At 54.2% G+C, this 21,029-nt stretch overlaps 1 pseudogene; it reads left to right on the top strand.

The window, feature by feature from the left end:
* LOC140111322 (disks large homolog 4-like) overlaps positions 1-20,094 on the top strand; it is a 34,564-nt pseudogene extending 14,470 nt beyond the window's left edge.
* Positions 20,095-21,029: the final 935 nt, after the last annotated feature.

The raw sequence follows: 21,029 nt of genomic DNA on the forward strand, positions 1-21,029 counted from the left end.
GTCAGCCCCTTCCTCCTCCCCCCCTATGCTGTCAGTCAGCCCCTTCCTCCTCTCCCCCTATGCTGTCAGTCAGCCCCTTCCTCCTCTCCCCCTATGCTGTCAGTCAGCCCCTTCCTCCTCCCCCTATGCTGTCAGTCAGCCCCTTCCTCCTCCCCCTATGCTGTCAGTCAGCCCCTTCCTCCTCCCCCTATGCTGTCAGTCATCCCCTTCCTCCCCCCCCCTATGCTGTCAGTCAGCCCCTTCCTCCTCCCCCTATGCTGTCAGTCAGCCCCTTCCTCCTCCTCCCCCTATGCTGTCAGTCAGCCCCTTCCTCCTCCCCCCCCCTATGCTGTCAGTCAGCCCCTTCCTCCTCCTCCCCCCCCTATGCTGTCAGTCAGCCCCTTCCTCCCCCCCCCTATGCTGTCAGTCATCCCCTTCCTCCTCCCCCTATGCTGTCAGTCAGCCCCTTCCTCCTCCCCCTCCTATGCTGTCAGTCAGCCCCTTCCTCCTCCCCCTCCTATGCTGTCAGTCATCCCCTTCCCCCCCCCCCTATGCTGTCAGTCAGCCCCTTCCTCCTCCTCCCCCTATGCTGTCAGTCAGCCCCTTCCTCCTCCCCCCCCCTATGCTGTCAGTCAGCCCCTTCCTCCTCCTCCCCCCCCTATGCTGTCAGTCAGCCCCTTCCTCCCCCCCCCTATGCTGTCAGTCATCCCCTTCCTCCTCCCCCTATGCTGTCAGTCAGCCCCTTCCTCCTCCCCCTCCTATGCTGTCAGTCATCCCCTTCCTCCCCCCCCCCTATGCTGTCAGTCAGCCCCTTCCTCCTCCCCCCCTATGCTGTCAGTCAGCCCCTTCCTCCTCCTCCCCCTATGCTGTCAGTCAGCCCCTTCCTCCTCCTCCCCCTATGCTGTCAGTCATCCCCTTCCTCCTCCTCCCTCCTATGCTGTCAGTCAGCCCCTTCCTCCCCCCCCTATGCTGTCAGTCAGCCCCTCCCCCCCCCCTATGCTGTCAGTCAGCCCCTTCCTCCTCCCCCCTATGCTGTCAGTCATCCCCTTCCCCCCCCCCTATGCTGTCAGTCATCCCCTTCCTCCCCCCCCCTATGCTGTCAGTCAGCCCCTTCCCCCCCCCCTATGCTGTCAGTCATCCCCTTCCTCCCCCCCCCCCTATGCTGTCAGTCAGCCCCTTCCTCCCCCCCCCTATGCTGTCAGTCAGCCCCTTCCTCCTCCTCCCCCTATGCTGTCAGTCAGCCCCTTCCTCCTCCTCCCCCTATGCTGTCAGTCAGCCCCTTCCTCCTCCTCCCCCTATGCTGTCAGTCAGCCCCTTCCTCCTCCTCCCCCTATGCTGTCAGTCAGCCCCTTCCTCCTCCTCCCCCTATGCTGTCAGTCAGCCCCTTCCTCCTCCTCCCCCTATGCTGTCAGTCAGCCCCTTCCTCCCCCCCCCTATGCTGTCAGTCAGCCCCTTCCTCCTCCCCCCCTATGCTGTCAGTCAGCCCCTTCCTCCCCCCCCTATGCTGTCAGTCAGCCCCTTCCTCCCCCCCCCTATGCTGTCAGTCAGCCCCTTCCTCCCCCCCCTATGCTGTCAGTCAGCCCCTTCCCCCCCCCTATGCTGTCAGTCAGCCCCTTCCTCCCCCCCCTATGCTGTCAGTCAGCCCCTTTTTCCTCCCCCCCCCTATGCTGTCAGTCAGCCCCTTCCTCCCCCCCCCCTATGCTGTCAGTCAGCCCCTTCCTCCTCCCCCCTCCCCCTATGCTGTCAGTCAGCCCCTTCCTCCTCCCCCCCTATGCTGTCAGTCAGCCCCTTCCTCCTCCCCCCTCCCCCCTCCCCCTATGCTGTCAGTCAGCCCCTTCCTCCTCTCCCCCCTATGCTGTCAGTCAGCCCCTTCCTCCTCCCCCCTATGCTGTCAGTCAGCCCCTTCCTCCTCCCCCCTATGCTGTCAGTCAGCCCCTTCCTCCTCCCCCCTCCCCCTATGCTGTCAGTCAGCCCCTTCCTCCTCCCCCCTCCCCCTATGCTGTCAGTCAGCCCCTTCCTCCTCTCCCCCCTATGCTGTCAGTCAGCCCCTTCCTCCTCCTCCCCCCTATGCTGTCGGTTAGCCACCCCCCCCCCCCCCGCGCTATTGGTCGGACGCTTCCTCCACGTCTTGCTTGTTGGCCTTTTATTTCCCCCCCACCCTACTGTCAATCAGCCCATTCCTCCTCCCTCCCACTGTTGGTCGAGCTGTTCTTCTTACCCCACCCCCTGCTGTTGTTCGGCCCCTTCCCCTCCCGCTGTTGGTCGGACTCTTCTTCTCACCCGACCCCATAGCTCCCGAACCATCCCAGACATCGAGCAGGGAATGCTTTTGAGAGAAGTGTCGGGTTAGCGCAGAGCAGGGACCACGTCATCAGGTTCAGATCACCATCTGTCCATATATGGTCACTGCATCTCCTAGGGCTTCCCCAGACACAAGGCTCTATTAATTCAATTAAATAAATGTTTGCCAGGCCCGGGATTCAAACCCAGACCCTCTGCAGTCCAAGTGCCATAGAGACACAGAGCCTCGATCCACTAAGCTATGAGCTCAGTGATTTTGTATGTGAGGCTTTTTGGTAACTAAGCACTGTGACTGCTACTGTTACACTGTGACACAGACTTAATGCCCTGGTATATAGCGAGGGATCTTCTCACAGATTATTATTGTAATTATTGAGACAATTATTATTACGTGAGACTATTATTAATAATAATAATAATAATTGTCTCCTTAATTACAATAATAATCTGTGAGAAGATCCCTCTCCATATACCAGGGCATTAAGTCTGTGTCACAGTGTAACAGTAACAGGTGACAGCTCTTAGTTACCAAATATCATCAAATTACTAAGCACTTAACCTGTAGCTTAGTGGATAGAGGCACATGGACTGTGCAGGTTCTGGGTTCATCCCAAACCAGCTTAACATTTTTTTAATATTATAATTATTATCGAGAAAGATGATTTTTATTCTTATAATGTGGTAAAAATGTGGGGCGTGGCCAGGGAGTGATAGGGGATGTGGCTTAGGGGGACTGCCATTTTGTCCCTCTTTCCCTTCCAGAAATGTTGGGAGGTATGCCCGATCCCCTACTGTTGGTCGGCCCCTTCCCTCCCATTGTTGGTCGGCTCTATCTTTTCACTTCCCCTCCGTTGTTGGTAAACCTCTCCTTCTCACCCCACCCCTGCTGTTAATCGACCCCTTACCCCGGTGTTGTCCATCCCCCTTTTTTCACACCAACCCCCTGCTATCGGTCGGCCCCTTCCTCACACTGTTGGTCGGTCCCTTCTTCTCACCCCTCCCTCTACTGTTGGTTGGTCCTATTCTCCCCTCCTCTGCTGTTTGTCAGCCCCTTCTTCTCACTCCACCATTCTTCCCTCTGTTTCGGCCCCTTCTTCTCACCCCACCCCTGCTGTTGGCCAACCCCTTCCCCCCGCTGTTGGTAGGCCCCTTTACCCCCGATGTTGGTAGGCCCCTTCTTCTCAGCCCACCCCTGCTGTTGGCCAACCCCTTCCCCGCCGATGTTGGTAGGCCCCTTCTTCTCACCCCACCCCTGCTGTTGGTCAACCCTTTCCCCCCGCTGTTGGTAGGCCCCTTCTTCTCAGCCCACCCCTGCTGTTGGTCGGCTCCATGCTGACACTTCGGGCACCCCTTGCCGCCTGGTGCTGTGTCTGTGCCTTCCTTTATCTATCAGACTCTCTCTTTCATAGGGTAACTCAGGATTGGGGTTCAGCATTGCAGGAGGAACTGATAACCCCCATGTAGGGGATGACCCCAGCATTTTCATCACCAAGATCATTCCAGGTGGAGCGGCTGCTCAGGATGGCCGGCTCAGGTAAGCTGGTCCCATTGTTTGTCCTGCTTGGCGCCTCTTCTGGGGGTCCTGGGTACCGGTGAAGCGTGGCCATCAGACCTCCCAGCAGCTCCAGCATTGGGACAGGAAACGTCTCTGGATCAGTGGAGATTGAGCGAGGCTTGTATGTTCTCCTCGTGCTGCTGCGCCATGCTCCTGCAGATGTTCTCCTCGTGCTGCTGCGCCATGCTCCTGCACATGGTCTCCTCGTGCTGCTGCGCCATGCTCCTGCACATGGTCTCCTCGTGCTGCTGCGCCATGCTCCTGCACATGGTCTCCTCGTGCTGCTGCGCCATGCTCCTGCACATGGTCTCCTCGTGCTGCTGCGCCATGCTCCTGCACATGGTCTCCTCGTGCTGCTGCGCCATGCTCCTGCACATGGTCTCCTCGTGCTGCTGCGCCATGCTCCTGCACATGGTCTCCTCGTGCTGCTGCGCCATGCTCCTGCACATGGTCTCCTCGTGCTGCTGCGCCATGCTCCTGCACATGGTCTCCTCGTGCTGCTGCGCCATGCTCCTGCACATGGTCTCCTCGTGCTGCTGCGCCATGCTCCTGCACATGTTCTCCTCGCGCGGCTGCGCCATGCTCCTGCACATGGTCTCCTCGTGCTGCTGCGCCACGCTCCTGCACATGGTCTCCTCGTGCTGCTGCGCCATGCTCCTGCACATGGTCTCCTCGTGCTGCTGCGCCATGCTCCTGCACATGTTCTCCTCGCGCGGCTGCGCCATGCTCCTGCACATGGTCTCCTTGTGCTGCTGCGCCACGCTCCTGCACATGGTCTCCTCGTGCTGCTGCGCCATGCTCCTGCACATGGTCTCCTCGTGCTGCTGCGCCATGCTCCTGCACATGGTCTCCTCGTGCTGCTGCGCCATGCTCCTGCACATGGTCTCCTCGTGCTGCTGCGCCATGCTCCTGCACACGGTCTCCTCGTGCTGCTGCGCCGCGCTCCTGCACATGGTCTCCTCGTGCTGCTGCGCCATGCTCCTGCAGATGTTCTCCTCGTGCTGCTGCGCCATGCTCCTGCACACGGTCTCCTCGTGCTGCTGCGCCGCGCTCCTGCAGATGTTTTATGTTTCGGTGGCTTTTGTATATTGTACACCACGTTCCAAATTATTATACAAAGTATGTTTATCTCTGATTTTCCTAAATGTTTGATGCAGATGACAGTCCGTATAATGAACAAACCTCCCAATGTCATCAGGATATTCTCCAAAATCTGAAAAAAAAAACTCAAAATGCACCAAATGATACTGTGCAGCAGATTCCAGACATTTCATAGGTTGTAAAGAACTGAAACTGGGAGGAGACATTCACCGAGCATCCTGACAAGTTACATGGAGCACAGGACCTTCTGCCAGGTCTCCTAGCACAGGACCTTCTGCCAGGTCTCCTAGCACAGGACCTTCTGCCAGGTCTCCTAGCACAGGACCTTCTGCCATGTCTCCTAGCACAGGACCTTCTGCCATGTCTCCTAGCACAGGACCTTCTGCCATGTCTCCTAGCACAGGACCTTCTGCCATGTCTCCTAGCACAGGACCTTCTGCCATGTCTCCTAGCACAGGACCTTCTGCCAGGTCTCCGAGCACAGGACCTTCTGCCAGGTCTCCGAGCACAGGACCTTCTGCCAGGTCTCCTAGCACAGGACCTTCTGTCCTATGTTACATGTAACCTTTTGGGATGTTTTGGAGTGAAATAGCTTTAGATTTCAGTGAATGTGACCTCCTAATGCTGCACAACCACGACCATTGGCCCCCACCTCCCCGGCGGCCATACTGGAGGGTCTCCCCCGCCCTCAGGGATAGAAAACTGACACCAAGGAAGCCTTTACAATGTCCCGGCTCAGTTTTAGTTTGGTGTCTCTGCAGGCCCCGGACTTCCCCTGCTGCTGGGCGCCTTGGGGGCAGCGATAGGACCTGGCACATCCCATGTATGATGGGTTCACTAAGGCCAGGGAACCCCTCCTCCTCCAGGGATGAAGGTGGCTCCGCCCCCGCTGTAAAATTTTGGCACCAAATTTGAAATGAAATTGAATGTAGAAGAAGACAGAGATGCACGAAAAACGGCCAATAGGTAAGTACACAAAACGTCAATGATTATTATTCAACAAGACAAAGCAATCCAAAGACATAATGTACATATCATGCAGAACGGTGACCACCCATGTCCAATCACTGATAATGATATCCAACCTCCCAAAGCCTATGATGGAGAGGTAAGTGACCTCCAGCCACTATCAGACAGAGAGCATGTGATGGAGAAGATGGGGATGGCATACAGGTGGGAGGAAGGAAAGAGGACGTCAGCGGGAGGACACCTTGTTCCCTATGGACTCCTCCTTCACAGAGCTGTGCCTTCAGCTCCTCGTCTTCACCACTCCCAGGTTTATACTTGATATTGGCTTATTCTGGGCATAGTACTATTGATATCTTCTCCATCACATCTCTCTGTCTGATAGTGGCTGTAGGTGTTGTCACTTACCTCTCCATCATAGGTATCATTATCAGTGATTGGACATGGGTGGTCACCGTTCTGCATGATATGTACATTATGTCTTTGGATTGCTTTGTCTTGTTGAATAATTATAATAATCATTGACGTTTTGTGTGCTGTACTTACCTATTAGCCGTTTTTTCGTGCATCTTCTACATTCAGTTGCATTCCCTTGATGCACGGGCTACGTCTGCACCTTGGCTGTGCTTACCAGATTTGTTTTCCCCTAAATTTGAAATGAAGGCGCTCAGCGGTCTCGGCTCGTGCAGTTGTTCCCTACCGGTGTTGCAGGCTGATGGTGGTTCTGCTCCTTCTGACGTCCCGGTGCTCTCTGGATCCTGCTGTCAGTCCCTCCTGTGGTTTACCCTAATATATTCTGCCTTTTGTTACTATTAATGTGTCACCTTTTCATCGTCAGGCAGACAAGTTGTCCTCTCCGGCCTCTCCGGCTCGTGTATGGGGCATTTCCTGCTTTCCTCATCCTACAAGAAGCCGTTGTGCAGGAAATGCTCGGAGATGATTGTTACGGATGAATCCCCCTCCTCACTATCAAATATCATTAAGAATGAAGTATTTTCTGTTGTAGAAAAGGCTCTGAAGACTCAGAGGATAATTCGGGCAAACCATGGTGCTTACCCTAGGAGACGGACTCCCTCCTTAAAGCCTTGAGATCAGCAATGGGCCTGGAGGATGTTAAGGAGTTATTTGAGACTTTTGCACGATCCATTGGAAAAAAAAGCGGAAGGTTTGGTCAAGAAAGGCTGGGAAAACACAACAGGCATGATAAGACCCACCACCTCAGCTACCTGTGCAGCCCTACCCCTGGATGTTTGGCTGGGTCAGTCATATTGCTGGGGGTAGTCCCAGAGAAGAAATCTTGGCCTCCCTTCCAGTGTCCAGATTTATGGCTGACACTTTGCCAGATCTCATCGAAATGTCGTCAAGAAGAACTACCTGGCTCCGACCGTATAGTGGGGATGCTGGATCCAAGGCCAAGCTCTGCTCTCTGCCCTGCCAGGGTGGTTGACTGTTTGGCTTTGATTTGGATGAAAAGGCATCTGACAAGAAGAAGGGTTTCCCATCAGAGACAACATTTTACCATCACAGCAATCCTTTCCAGGTCAAGGAAGAGGCAGCACGGATTTTAAGAGAAGAGGAGCCCAAGAGAGATTCCATTGCTTGAGGGGTAAAGGCCAAGGTCTCCTGTACAACCCTACCCCAACCAATGATGCCTGGTTACAGGTCGGGGGTCGTGGTTATCCCAGGCCTAATATCATCAGGCTACAGGATGGAATTCAAAAGCCGTCCTCCTCCAAGATTTTTGATAACCGGAAATCAAGGTCCTTCTTCCCCTTCTAAGGGAAGTTCTGGTTCCAGAGCCTCCACTCCAAAGGGGAAGGGATTCTACTTGCGAATGTTCCTAATCCAAAAAAAAAATTGTTTCTTACAATAAAAAAGGTTCAAGATTGAGACCATCCGTATCACAGTCAGTTTATGTTACATGGCAACCCTGGATCTCAGTGATGCCCACTCACCGCAGTCACCAGAAGTTTCTAAGGCCGGCTGTCACAGTCAGAGGAACAGTGCACCAAAACCTATTCCAGGCTCTACCCTTAGGCATCAGCTCAGCCTCCAGGATCCTCACCAAGGTCACGGCAGGGTTTACAGCAGCCCTTCATCTTCAAGGCATTAGAGTTGTGCCCTACTTGGACGACCTCCTCATCAGGTGACCCAGGACATTATCCAGATTGGGTTGGTTTCTGAACTGGGAGAAGTCCAGTACCAGACTGAGCCAACAGAAGATTTTCCTGGGGATTCTCCCAGACTCAGTCCAGATGGCTCCTTTCCTCCCACACGAAAAGATCTCCTCGATCTCTGGTCAAGTGGCTTCATTTCTACAAAGGTCAGGTGTGTCGGCTCGAGACATAATGAAGCTGCTTGGAGTATTTACATTTGTTGGACTGAAGCACACACCAGAACCCTACAAGAATTCCTACTATCAACCTTGGAAAGATCGGATCAGGGTCTGAATCAGAAAATATCTTTTCCCCATTCGGTGAAACTGTCTCTTTATTGGTGGAGAATTCACACCAGTCTCCAAAAATGGGTGTTGTGGACTCCAGGTATAATGACAGACACCAGCAAGTCGGCTGGGTGGGCCACGTAGGCAATATAGTGGTCCAGGGTCTCTGGAATGCCGAGATGTTGCCAGCTTCCTCCAACAAGAAAGAATTGTCTGCAGTTTGCCGAGCTCTTCTAAGGTTGTTTGAGGACACTGTCTGACAGCATAGTGGCAGTAATGTACCTCACCAAGTAGGGAGGTTCTAGGTGGCGGGATATGAGCCTCACTGTTACACAGCTTTTTCAGTGGGATGAATCTGGCTTCACTCTCTGCCCTTCACCTAAAAAGCCTCAAATACCTTTCTAAATTCGAGGACCACATTATACTAAAACATCGGCCTTTTTTCCTTCCTTCCGAGAGTAGAGTCAAAGTTTCCTTGCCAACAGGAGGTTTGTCTTTGCTCTTTCTGCCACTTTCTCTCTAATACGAAGGAGGAGGAGGTCCATTGCCTAGAAGTGCGTCGATGTGTCCAGACATACTGAGAACTTCAGATTTTAGGCAAAACATTCCTGGGTTCCAGTAGGGCTAAAAGCCCATTTACCGTGTGCTGTGTCAGCTTCATGGACCGAGTCAGCCTCGGCTCCGCTGGAGCAGATGTTCAAGGCCGTGACGTTTTCAGATATTAGAAGTTGGAGGTTTCGGCTAATGCTGACTTGTCTTTTGGGTGAGAAGTTTCCAACCCTAGGATTTCTCTGATATTCCTCCAGTATGGCCGCCGTGGAGGCGAGGGGGAAGATTTACAATTACTTACCGGTAATTTCTTTTCCCCGTAGCCTCCACCGCGGCAGAGTTTCATTCCCCACCCGGTGATGTTATGTTTGGATTGTTTGATCGGAGGATTGCTCACGGTTAGAGAGCCGCATTACATTTGTTCTGTTAGGAAATGGATTTCATTGCGTCCAATAAAGTTCTCTGTAACTGAGGTGAGCCGGAGAGAGGGACGTTATGACGGCTTCCTTGGTCTAAGTTTCCATACCATCCAGTATGGCCGCTGTGGAGGCGACGGGGAAAAGAAATGACCGGTAAGTAATTGTACATCTTTGCAGTTCTTTACAACCTATAAAGTGTTTGGAAACTGCTCAGAATAATTTGGTGCATTTTTTTTTTATTTTTTTTTTTAATTTTGAAGAATATCCTGTTGTCATTGGGAGGTTTGTTCGACAAAATTCGATTTATATTCTGACAGATTAGGAATTTTATTATACTGTCTGTCATTTGCTTTGACCATTTAGGAAAATCAGAGATAAATATAATTTGCATAATAATTTGGAACATCGTGTTACCAGAATTATGGTTGGAGGTTGTATGTTCTCCATGTGTCGCTGTGCCTTTCCTCTGGGTGATGTGGGGTTGGAGGTTGGATGTTCTCCATGTGTCGCTGTGTCTTTCCTCTGGGTGATGTAGGGTTGGAGGTTGGATGTTCTCCATGTGTCGCTGTGCCTTTCCTCTGGGTGATGTAGGGTTGGAGGTTGGATGTTCTCCATGTGTCGCTGTGTCTTTCCTCTGGGTGATGTAGGGTTGGAGGTTGGATGTTCTCCATGTGTCGCTGTCTCTTTCCTCTGGGTGATGTAGGGTTGGAGGTTGTGTGTTCTCCATGTGTCGCTGTGTCTTTCCTCTGGGTGATGTAGGGTTGGAGGTTGGATGTTCTCCATGTGTCGCTGTGTCTTTCCTCTGGGTGATGTAGGGTTGGAGGTTGGATGTTCTCCATGTGTCGCTGTGTCTTTCCTCTGGGTGATGTAGGGTTGGAGGTTGGATGTTCTCCATGTGTCGCTGTGTCTTTCCTCTGGGTGATGTAGGGTTGGAGGTTGTGTGTTCTCCATGTGTCGCTGTGTCTTTCCTCTGGGTGATGTAGGGTTGGAGGTTGGATGTTCTCCATGTGTCGCTGTGTCTTTCCTCTGGGTGATGTAGGGTTGGAGGTTGGATGTTCTCCATGTGTCGCTGTGTCTTTCCTCTGGGTGATGTAGGGTTGGAGGTTGTGTGTTCTCCATGTGTCGCTGTGTCTTTCCTCTGGGTGATGTAGGGTTGGAGGTTGGATGTTCTCCATGTGTCGCTGTGTCTTTCCTCTGGGTGATGTAGGGTTGGAGGTTGGATGTTCTCCATGTGTCGCTGTGTCTTTCCTCTGGGTGATGTATGGTTGGAGGTTGTATGTTCTCCATGTGTCGCTGTGTCTTTCCTCTGGGTGATGTATGGTTGGAGGTTGGATGTTCTCCATGTGTCGCTCTGCCTTTCCTCTGGGTGATGTATGGTTGGAGGTTGTGTGTTCTCCATGTGTCGCTGTGTCTTTCCTCTGGGTGATGTAGGGTTGGAGGTTGTATGTTCTCCATGTGTCGCTGTGCCTTTCCTCTGGGTGATGTAGGGTTGGAGGTTGTATGTTCTCCATGTGTCGCTGTGCCTTTCCTCTGGGTGATGTAGGGTTGGAGGTTGGATGTTCTCCATGTGTCGCTGTGTCTTTCCTCTGGGTGATGTAGGGTTGGAGGTTGGATGTTCTCCATGTGTCGCTGTGTCTTTCCTCTGGGTGATGTAGGGTTGGAGGTTGGATGTTCTCCATGTGTCGCTGTGTCTTTCCTCTGGGTGATGTAGGGTTGGAGGTTGTATGTTCTCCATGTGTCGCTGTGCCTTTCCTCTGGGTGATGTAGGGTTGGAGGTTGGATGTTCTCCATGTGTCGCTGTGCCTTTCCTCTGGGTGATGTAGGGTTGGAGGTTGGATGTTCTCCATGTGTCGCTCTGCCTTTCCTCTGGGTGATGTAGGGTTGGAGGTTGGATGTTCTCCATGTGTCGCTGTGCCTTTCCTCTGGGTGATGTAGGGTTGGAGGTTGGATGTTCTCCATGTGTCGCTGTGTCTTTCCTCTGGGTGATGTAGGGTTGGAGGTTGGATGTTCTCCATGTGTCGCTGTGTCTTTCCTCTGGGTGATGTAGGGTTGGAGGTTGGATGTTCTCCATGTGTCGCTCTGCCTTTCCTCTGGGTGATGTACGGTTGGAGGTTGGATGTTCTCCACGTGTCGCTGTGTCTTTCCTCTGGGTGATGTAGGGTTGGAGGTTGGATGTTCTCCACGTGTCGCTGTGCCTTTCCTCTGGGTGATGTAGGGTTGGAGGTTGTATGTTCTCCATGTGTCACTGTGTCTTTCCTCTGGGTGATGTAGGGTTGGAGGTTGTATGTTCTCCATGTGTCGCTGTGTCTTTCCTCTGGGTGATGTATGGTTGGAGGTTGGATGTTCTCCATGTGTCGCTGTGTCTTTCCTCTGGGTGATGTAGGGTTGGAGGTTGGATGTTCTCCATGTGTCGCTGTGTCTTTTCTCTGGGTGATGTAGGGTTGGAGGTTGGATGTTCTCCACGTGTCGCTGTGTCTTTCCTCTGGGTGATGTAGGGTTGGAGGTTGGATGTTCTCCATGTGTCGCTGTGTCTTTCCTCTGGGTGATGTGGGGTTGGAGGTGGTATGTTCTCCATGTGTCGCTGTGTCTTTCCTCTGGGTGATGTGGGGTTGGAGGTGGTATGTTCTTCATGTGTCGCTGTGTCTTTCCTCTGGGTGATGTGGGGTTGGAGGTGGTATGTTCTCCATGTGTCGCTGTGTCTTTCCTCTGGGTGATGTAGGGTTGGAGGTTGGATGTTCTCCATGTGTCGCTGTGTCTTTCCTCTGGGTGATGTAGGGTTGGAGGTAGGATGTTCTCCATGTGTCGCTGTGTCTTTCCTCTGGGTGATGTAGGGTTGGAGGTTGGATGTTCTCCATGTGTCGCTGTGTCTTTCCTCTCGGTGAGATATGGTCTGGGATAGTTCTTCATTTGTTCCTCTGGCTGCTCTTCTTTCCACTCGCCCTCCAGAAACTGATAGGTTGATTAGTTGAATGTAGTTTGGCATCGGTGTGAGTGAAAACGATCTGTCTACAGCTCTGGTACAATGTTAGTAATACATGTGATATTGTGTCCTACCAGTACACCATGACCCCACCACTTCTTCATTTATACCCGTTTCTGCCTTCCTAACCTCCTGCGATTTTGCTCCCTCCTAGGGTTAATGACAGCATCCTTTTTGTGAACGAGGTGGATGTGCGTGAGGTGACACACAGCACCGCGGTGGAGGCTCTGAAGGATGCCGGCTCAATTGTCCGTCTCTATGTAATGCGCAGGAAGCCGGCATCAGAGAAAATCATTGAAATCAAATTAATCAAAGGTCCAAAAGGTAATTGGGATTTAACCAACAGATCGGTGGAATCCTTAAGTCCCCCTGGAGAAGGCGCCTATCTTACCAAAACTCCTGAACCCTACTCCCTTGTCCATAACAAATGCCACACCACGTTTTTAGGTGCTGTAGAACTGGAGATGGGGGTATTTGTAGTGATGCTCCCCTTAAGCCTCTGAAAGTGACTATTCTCTGTTTATTTCCATGTGACTTTGGAGTAGATCTTTTACAAGTAAACGGGTGACATTTCCCTTAAAATAAGAGTAAATTAGTTCAAGCCACTGCCAGATGCATCATGAAGTTGAAGCCCGGCCCCGGGACATGAATATAAGAATGAACTTTTCTCTCCAATGACATATTGCTTGTTCATCCCTCTTCTGTCTTGTCCTCACTCCTGTGGTCGTCCCTCTTCTGTCTTGTCCTCACTCCTGTGGTCGTCCCTCTTCGGTCTTGTCCTCACTCCTGTGGTCGTCCCTCTTCGGTCTTGTCCTCACTCCTGTGGTCGTCCCTCTTCGGTCTTGTCCTCACTCCTGTGGTCGTCCCTCTTCGGTCTTGTCCTCACTCCTGTGGTCGTCCCTCTTCGGTCTTGTCCTCACTCCTGTGGTCGTCCCTCTTCGGTCTTGTCCTCACTCCTGTGGTCGTCCCTCTTCGGTCTTGTCCTCACTCCTGTGGTCGTCCCTCTTCGGTCTTGTCCTCACTCCTGTGGTCGGCCCTCTTCGGTCTTGTCCTCACTCCTGTGGTCGTCCCTCTTCGGTCTTGTCCTCACTCCTGTGGTCGTCCCTCTTCTGTCTTGTTCTCACTCCTGTGGTCGTCCCTCTTCTGTCTTGTCCTCTCTCCTGTGGTCGTCCCTCTTCTGTCTTGTCCTCACTCCTGTGGTCGTCCCTCTTCGGTCTTGTCCTCACTCCCGTGGTCGTCCCTCTTCTGTCTTGTTCTCACTCCTGTGGTCGTCCCTCTTCTGTCTTGTCCTCTCTCCTGTGGTCGTCCCTCTTCTGTCTTGTCCTCACTCCTGTGGTCGTCCCTCTTCGGTCTTGTCCTCACTCCCGTGGTCGTCCCTCTTCGGTCTTGTCCTCACTCCTGTGGTCGTCCCTCTTCTGTCTTGTCCTCACTCCTGTGGTCGGCCCTCTTCTGTCTTGTCCTCACTCCTGTGGTCGGCCCTCTTCGGTCTTGTCCTCACTCCTGTGGTCGTCCCTCTTCGGTCTTGTCCTCACTCCTGTGGTCGTCCCTCTTCTGTCTTGTCCTCACTCCCGGGGGCCTGCCCTCTTCTGTCTTGTCCTCACTCCTGTGTTCCTCCCTCTTCGGTCTTGTCCTCACTCCTGTGGTCGTCCCTCTTCTGTCTTGTTCTCACTCCTGTGGTCGTCCCTCTTCTGTCTTGTCCTCTCTCCTGTGGTCGTCCCTCTTCTGTCTTGTCCTCACTCCTGTGGTCGTCCCTCTTCGGTCTTGTCCTCACTCCCGTGGTCGTCCCTCTTCGGTCTTGTCCTCACTCCTGTGGTCGTCCCTCTTCGGTCTTGTCCTCACTCCTGTGGTCGTCCCTCTTCTGTCTTGTCCTCACTCCCGGGGGCCTGCCCTCTTCTGTCTTGTCCTCACTCCTGTGTTCGTCCCTCTTTGGTCTTGTCCTCACTCCTGTGGTCGTCCCTCTTCGGTCTTGTCCTCACTCCTGTGGTCGTCCCTCTTCGGTCTTGTCCTCACTCCTGTGGTCGTCCCTCTTCTGTCTTCTCCTCACTCCTGTGGTCGTCCCTCTTCTGTCTTGTCCTCACTCCCGTGGCCCTGCCCTCTTCTGTCTTGTCCTCACTCCCGTGGTCCTGCCCTCTTCTGTCTTGTCCTCACTCCTGTGTTCGTCCCTCTTCTGTCTTGTCCTCACTCCCGTGGTCGTCCCTCTTCTGTCCTGTTCTCACACCTGTGGTCGTCCCTCTTCTGTCTTGTCCTCACTCCCGTGGTCTGCCCTCTTCTGTCTTGTCCTCACTCCTGTGGTCGGCCCTCTTCTGTCTTGTCCTCACTCCCGTGGTCGTCCCTCTTCTGTCTTGTTCTCACACCTGTGGCCGTCCCTCTTCTGTCTTGTCCTCACTCCCGTGGTCGGCCCTCTTCTGTCTTGTCCTCACTCCTGTGGTCGGCCCTCTTCTGTCTTGTCCTCACTCCCGTGGTCGGCCCTCTTCTGTCTTGTCCTCACTCCTGTGGTCGGCCCTCTTCTGTCTTGCCCTCACTCCTGTGGTCGGCCCTCTTCTGTCTTGTCCTCACTCCTGTGGTCGGCCCTCTTCGGTCTTGTCCTCACTCCTGTGGTCGTCCCTCTTCGGTCTTGTCCTCACTCCTGCGGTCGTCCCTCTTCTGTCTTGTCCTCACTCCTGCGGTCGTCCCTCCTCTGTCTTCTCCTCACTCCTGCGGTCGTCCCTTTTCGGTCTTGTCCTCACTCCTGTGGTCGTCCCTCTTCGGTCTTCTCCTCACTCCTGTGGTCGTCATTCTTCTGTCTTCTCCTCACTCCTGTGGTCGTCCCTCTTCTGTCTTGTCCTCACTCCTGTGGTCGTCCCTCTTCGGTCTTGTCCTCACTCCTGTGGTCGTCCCTCTTCGGTCTTGTCCTCACTCCCTTGGCCCTGCCCTCTTCTGTCTTGTCCTCACTCCTGTGGTCGGCCCTCTTCGGTCTTGTCCTCACTTCTGTGGTCGTCCCTCTTCGGTCTTGTCCTCACTTCCGTGGCCCTGCCCTCTTCTGTCTTGTCCTCACTCCTGTGGTCGGCCCTCTTCTGTCTTGCCCTCACTCCTGTGGTCGGCCCTCTTCTGTCTTGCCCTCACTCCTGTGGTCGGCCCTCTTCTGTCTTGTCCTCACTCCTGTGGTCGTCCCTCTTCTGTCTTGTCCTTACACCCGTGGTCGTCCCTCTTCTGTCTTGTCCTCACTCCTGTGGTCGTCCCTCTTCTGTCTTGTCCTCACTCCTGTGGTCGTCCCTCTTCTGTCTTGTTCTCACTCCTGCGGTCGTCCCTCTTCGGTCTTGTCCTCACTCCTGTGGTCGTCCCTCTTCGGTCTTGTCCTCACTCCTGTGGTCGGCCCTCTTCGGTCTTGTCCTCACTCCTGTGGTCGGCCCTCTTCGGTCTTGTCCTCACTCCGGTGGTCGCCCCTCTTCGGTCTTGTCCTCACTCCTGTGGTCGGCCCTCTTCTGTCTTGTCCTCACTCCTGTGGTCGGCCCTCTTCGGTCTTGTCCTCACTCCTGTGGTCGTCCCTCTTCGGTCTTGTCCTCACTCCTGCGGTCGTCCCTCTTCTGTCTTGTCCTCACTCCTGCGGTCGTCCCTCCTCTGTCTTCTCCTCACTCCTGCGGTCGTCCCTTTTCGGTCTTGTCCTCACTCCTGTGGTCGTCGCTCTTCTGTCTTTTCCTCACTCCTGTGGTCGTCCCTCTTCTGTCTTCTCCTCACTCCTGTGGTCGTCCCTCTTCTGTCTTGTCCTCACTCCTGTGGTCGTCCCTCTTCGGTCTTGTCCTCACTCCTGTGGTCGTCCCTCTTCGGTCTTGTCCTCACTCCCGTCGCCCTGCCCTCTTCTGTCTTGTCCTCACTCCTGTGGTCGGCCCTCTTCGGTCTTGTCCTCACTTCTGTGGTCGTCCCTCTTCTGTCTTGTCCTCACTCCTGCGGTCGTCCCTCTTCTGTCTTGTCCTCACTCCTGCGGTCGTCCCTCTTCTGTCTTGTCCTCACTCCTGCGGTCGTCCCTCTTCTGTCTTGTCCTCACTCCTGCGGTCGTCCCTCTTCTGTCTTGTCCTCACTCCTGTGGTCGTCCCTCTTCGGTCTTCTCCTCACTCCTGTGGTCGTCCCTCTTCTGTCTTGTCCTCACTCCTGTGGTCGGCCCTCTTCTGTCTTGTCCTCACTCCTGTGGTCGTCCCTCTTCTGTCTTCTCCTCACTCCTGTGGTCGTCCCTCTTCTGTCTTGTCCTCACTCCTGTGGTCGGCCCGCTTCTGTCTTGTCCTCACTTCTGTGGTCGTCCCTCTTCTGTCTTGTCCTCACTCCTGCGGTCGTCCCTCTTCTGTCTTGTCCTCACTCCTGCGGTCGTCCCTCTTCTGTCTTGTCCTCACTCCTGTGGTCGTCCCTCTTCTGTCTTGTCCTCACTCCTGTGGTCGTCCCTCTTCGGTCTTGTCCTCACTCCGGTGGTCGTCCCTCTTCGGTCTTGTCCTCACTCCTGTGGTCGTCCCTCTTCTGTCTTGTCCTCACTCCTGTGGTCGTCCCTCTTCGGTCTTGTCCTCACTCCGGTGGTCGTCCCTCTTCGGTCTTGTCCTCACTCCGGTGGTCGTCCCTCTTCGGTCTTGTCCTCACTCCGGTGGTCGTCCCTCTTCTGTCTTGTCCTCACTCCTGTGGTCGGCCCTCTTCTGTCTTGTCCTCACTCCTGTGGTCGGCCCTCTTCTGTCTTGTCCTCACTCCTGTCATCTTTCTTCACTTTTATCCTAACACCAATCTGTTCTGGTCACACAGGTCTTGGATTCAGCATTGCAGGGGGAGTTGGTAATCAGCATATTCCAGGAGATAACAGCATATACGTCACCAAGATCATCGAGGGCGGTGCTGCACACAAGGACATGAGGCTGCAGATTGGAGACAAGATTCTTGCAGTAAGATCTTATATAGTCAATCATCTTTAAGAATTGGTACCCAGAAAGAAAAGACACGGCATCAGAAGCCTTCAGCCATAGATCCCCCGCAGTCTTAATGCTCCCTACAATTTGGGCCACAGTCTAGTAAACCTATGACATCTTGGTTCCTTGACGTTTTGAAGAGGGTGAACAAGGACACGTAGAATAATAGGCTCCAGTTAGACCTGGTTGTGTTCATCTGACCTGATATTGTCTCATTGGGGAGATTGCGCAGTAATCCCATTTCAGACCATCCTAAAAGTAGAGCATCCAGATTTGTCCTAGATCTGCATCATGTGTCAGCATCAGCCACCAAGTGATGGACTTGCAGAAGAGTAAAGTCCACTCCGTGCCTTGGTCACGTGAGACATCGCAACGGGCAGATGCTGACACGGTGGAAATGAGGTCATTATTAATGCAATGTCCACCGCAGGGCCCCCCTGTACAGCAATGTCCACCGCAGGGCCCCCCTGTACAGCAATGTCCACCGCAGGGTCCCCCTGTACAGCAATGTCCACCGCAGGGTCCCCCTGTACAGCAATGTCCACCGCAGGGCCCCCCTGTACAGCAATGTCCACCGCAGGGTCCCCCTGTGCAGCAATGTCCACCGCAGGGCCCCCCTGTACAGCAATGTCCACCGCAGGGTCCCCCTGTGCAGCAATGTCCACCGCAGGGTCCCCCCTGTACAGCAATGTCCACCGCAGGGTCCCCCCCGTACAGGAGTGTCCACCGCAGGGTCCCCCTGTACAGGAGTGTCCACCGCAGAGTCCCCTGTACAGCAATGTCCACCGCAGGGTCCCCCTGTGCAGCAATGTCCACCGCAGGGTCCCCCTGTGCAGCAATGTCCACCGCAGGGTCCCCCTGTACAGCAATGTCCACCGCAGGGTCCCCCTTGTACACAATGTCCACCGCAGGGTCCCCCCCGTACAGGAGTGTCCACCGCAGGGTCCCCCTGTACAGGAGTGTCCACCGCAGGGTCCCCCTGTACAGGAGTGTCCACCGCAGGGTCCCCCTGTACAGGAGTGTCCACCGCAGGGTCCCCCTGTACAGGAGTGTCCACCGCAGGGTGCCCCTGTACAGCAATGTCCACCGCAGGGTCCCCCTGTACAGCAATGTCCACCGCAGGGTCCCCCTGTACAGCAATGTCCACCGCAGGGCCCCCCCTGTACAGGAGTGTCCACCGCAGGGTCCCCCTGTACAGGAGTGTCCACCGCAGGGTCCCCCTGTACAGGAGTGTCCACCGCAGGGTCCCCCTGTACAGGAGTGTCCACCGCAGGGTCCCCCTGTACAGGAGTGTCCACCGCAGGGTCCCCCTGTACAGGAGTGTCCACCGCAGGGTGCCCCTGTACAGCAATGTCCACCGCAGGGTCCCCCTGTACAGCAATGTCCACCGCAGGGTCCCCCTGTACAGCAATGTCCACCGCAGGGCCCCCCCTGTACAGGAGTGTCCACCGCAGGGTCCCCCTGTACAGGAGTGTCCACCGCAGGGTCCCCCTGTACAGCAATGTCCACCGCAGGGTCCCCCTGTACAGGAGTGTCCACCGCAGGGTCCCCCTGTACAGCAATGTCCACCGCAGGGTCCCCCCTGTACAGCAGTGTCCACCGCAGGGTCCCCCCTGTACAGCAATGTCCACCGCAGGGTCCCCCTGTACAGCAATGTCCACCGCAGGGTCCCCCTGTACAGGAGTGTCCACCGCAGGGTCCCCCTGTACAGCAATGTCCACCGCAGGGTCCCCCTGTACAGCAATGTCCACCGCAGGGTCCCCCTGTACAGCAATGTCCACCGCAGGGTCCCCCCCGTACAGGAGTGTCCAACGCAGGGTCCCCCTGTACAGCAATGTCCACCGCAGGGTCCCCCTGTACAGCAATGTCCACCGCAGGGTCCCCCTGTACAGGAGTGTCCACCGCAGGGTCCCCCTGTACAGGAGTGTCCACCGCAGGGTCCCCCTGTACAGGAGTGTCCACCGCAGGGTCCCCCTGTACAGGAGTGTCCACCGCAGGGTGCCCTGTACAGCAATGTCCACCGCAGGGTCCCCCTGTACAGCAATGTCCACCGCAGGGTCCCCCTGTACAGCAATGTCCACCGCAGGGCCCCCCCGTACAGCAATGTCCACCGCAGGGTCCCCCTGTACAGAAATGTCCACCGCAGGGCCCCCCCGTACAGCAATGTCCACCGCAGGGCCCCCCCGTACAGCAATGTCCACCGCAGGGCCCCCCCTGAAAAAAAAATGTATACTCGCCTTTTAGCTTCTTCTCCATGGCTGGAGGTGAGTAGACATTTTATTTTTAAGGCTGATGGTGGACCTCATACAGGGCCCATAGCGCCCCCCCCCCCCCCCCGGCTATATGGAGATCTGCCATTGGTTCCTCTCCTATGTACGATGCCCCATAGCGCCCGGCCACCCCCCCCCCCCCCCCCCCCCGGCTATATGGAGATCTGCCATTGGTTCCTCTCCTATGTACGATGCCACTTGTGACCTTCCTTTGCTTCTCTTCAGGTTAACAACGTCAGTCTGGAGGATGTGATGCATGAAGATGCAGTGGCGGCATTGAAGAACACATCAGATATTGTCTATCTGAAGGTGGCCAAACCGACCAACGTCTATCTGAATGATTCCTATGCCCCCCTGACATCACCACCTGTAAGGACCTTCAGGCGATTCTATCCTCTGTCACCCCTGATTCATGGCACAATTACTACTCCTACTCTCTCCTCATTTCTCTGCAGCTTACTCCCAGCAACTAGACAGTGACCTCTGCCACCCGAGTTATCTGGGCCCAGAATATGCTCCAATAATGACGCCAACATCACCCCACAGATACTCCCCTATCCCCAAAGAGCTTATGGGAGAGGAGGAGGTGCCACGGTAAGAGAGAGGAGCTTACATGATCAGAGACCGGGAGGAGGAGGACATAGAGGGGTCAGTAGGATGTATGGAGGAGATGACATGAGATGGGGAGTAGATTATACAGTATATGAGGACATAGAGGAGGTCAGTAGGATGTATGGAGGAGATGACATGAGATGAGGAGTAGATTATACAGTATATGAGGACATAGAGGGGGTCAGTAGGATGTATGGAGGAGATGACATGAGATGGGGGAGTAGATTATACAGTATATGGGGAGGACATAGAGGGGGTCAGTAGGATGTATGGTGGAGATGACATGAGATGGGGGAGTAGATTATACAGTATATGGGGAGGACATAGAGGGGTCAGTAGGATGTATGGAGGAGATGACATGAGATGAGGAGTAGATTATACAGTATATGAGGAGGACATAGAGGAGGTCAGTAGGATGTATGGTGGAGATGACATGAGATGGGGAGTAGATTATACAGTATATGAGGACATAGAGGGGTCAGTAGGATGTATGGAGGAGATGACATGAGATGGGGGAGTAGATTATACAGTATATGAGGACATAGAGGAGGTCAGTAGGATGTATGGAGGAGATGACATGAGATGAGGAGTAGATTATACAGTATATGAGGACATAGAGGGGTCAGTAGGATGTATGGAGGAGATGACATGAGATGGGGAGTAGATTATACAGTATATGAGGACATAGAGGAGGTCAGTAGGATGTATGGAGGAGATGACATGAGATGGGGGAGTAGATTATACAGTATATGAGGACATAGAGGAGGTCAGTAGGATGTATGGTGGAGATGACATGAGATGGGGAGTAGATTATACAGTATATGGGGAGGACATAGAGGAGGTCAGTAGGATGTATGGAGGAGATGACATGAGATGGGGAGTAGATTATACAGTATATGGGAGGACATAGAGGAGGTCAGTAGGATGTATGGAGGAGA

The sequence above is a fragment of the Engystomops pustulosus genome, unplaced genomic scaffold, assembly GCF_040894005.1.
Source record: "Engystomops pustulosus unplaced genomic scaffold, aEngPut4.maternal MAT_SCAFFOLD_420, whole genome shotgun sequence".
Lineage (NCBI taxonomy): Eukaryota > Metazoa > Chordata > Amphibia > Anura > Leptodactylidae > Engystomops > Engystomops pustulosus.